Source organism: Chrysochloris asiatica, unplaced genomic scaffold, assembly GCF_000296735.1.
Source record: "Chrysochloris asiatica unplaced genomic scaffold, ChrAsi1.0 scaffold00059, whole genome shotgun sequence".
NCBI classification, from domain to species: Eukaryota; Metazoa; Chordata; class Mammalia; order Afrosoricida; family Chrysochloridae; genus Chrysochloris; species Chrysochloris asiatica.
Genome location: NW_006408577.1, coordinates 14413359 through 14414622, shown reverse-complemented (window position 1 = coordinate 14414622; position 1264 = coordinate 14413359).

The window sequence follows — 1264 nt, the reverse complement described above, 5'->3', positions numbered from 1 at the left end:
TATCTTTTCATCTAAAATACATCTGTAGGCAATACACTGTTCCCTTTATCCAATATAGAATGCTCCAATAGTTTGAGAATTAACTTAAGGTTTACATACAAAACCAGCTGTATGGTAAACATTCAGTACTAAGCAGGTTCACAAGGTCAGGTAGCCAAGAGAACACTTCAGGTGCCCTGGGGAGAGGGCTTATTCCATTATTCAACAAAAAGCCATCTGAGCAGGGCGTGGAGGGGGGAGTGGGGGGGTCTCATGTAGTGCTGGTGACCATACTGGTCTACTGACAAGAGGAATTGGAGGAAAAACAATAATGAAGTTGTGAGCTAAGTCTGACTATGTTCAATAGACTCCTGCCAACCTGGATTGAGACCTGGTTGGCCAGCAGTATAGCGAGACCTGGGAACTCCTGGACCAGGGACAGGGACATAGCCACAGAGGACTAGAACAGAGAGTGAAGTGTCCAGCTGATATGAAGTGAGGGGAGATGCACACTTACTTGCAGATAGTACCCATTTGACCTGGCTTCAATGGCTTGATGATCAGAACTCCATTAGAGGAAGAAAGAAGAGGAAAAAAAGTGTAATCTGCTACAATTCGACGAACTTGACCTATACTTATGGATGTAGTAGCTCAAAAGAGAGAACAAATCTTTACAGCAAGGATCATTCCCACCCCCTAGGTATACAGGGTAGACAGGGATGGGCAACTTTGGGTTGGCAACATTGCCTACCCAAAATGGGTGGGACTAAAAAGGCATGAAATGACTGGCTTACAAGCTTTCAAGAGGGATCTTAGTTTCAGAGGGTATGGGGGAAGGTAGAATCTCCACTGAGTTGTTTCCAACCTGTCTGGATGGAGCTGGTGAAAGGAGATTGGGAAAAGACTCTTGTGGTTCAATAGTGAATAATTGTTATCAGGACTGAATGTGAATGTTGAAAATGTGAAGATAGACATTTTGTAACAAAAGGAGAGGAGTGGTTAATCTTGCAGTCCAGGAGCAGATGACCCTGGAACCATCAAGGGAGAAAAACGGAGTGCAGGACCCTATCCAAAGAAGCAGCAAAGCCAGAGATGGAGGCAGAAATGATGATGTGGAGAGATGGAGCAGCTGGGGACTCTGGACTCAGGGAGGGAGAGGGGTTGTTTGCTGACTGCCAGGGGGCAGGCTTGCAGGGTGTACCCTTTGGTTGTTTGAATGGTTATATATTACTGAGTGCTTTGGTGTACATCCCCAAATAAACCACAGCAGGAATGGAAGCAAATG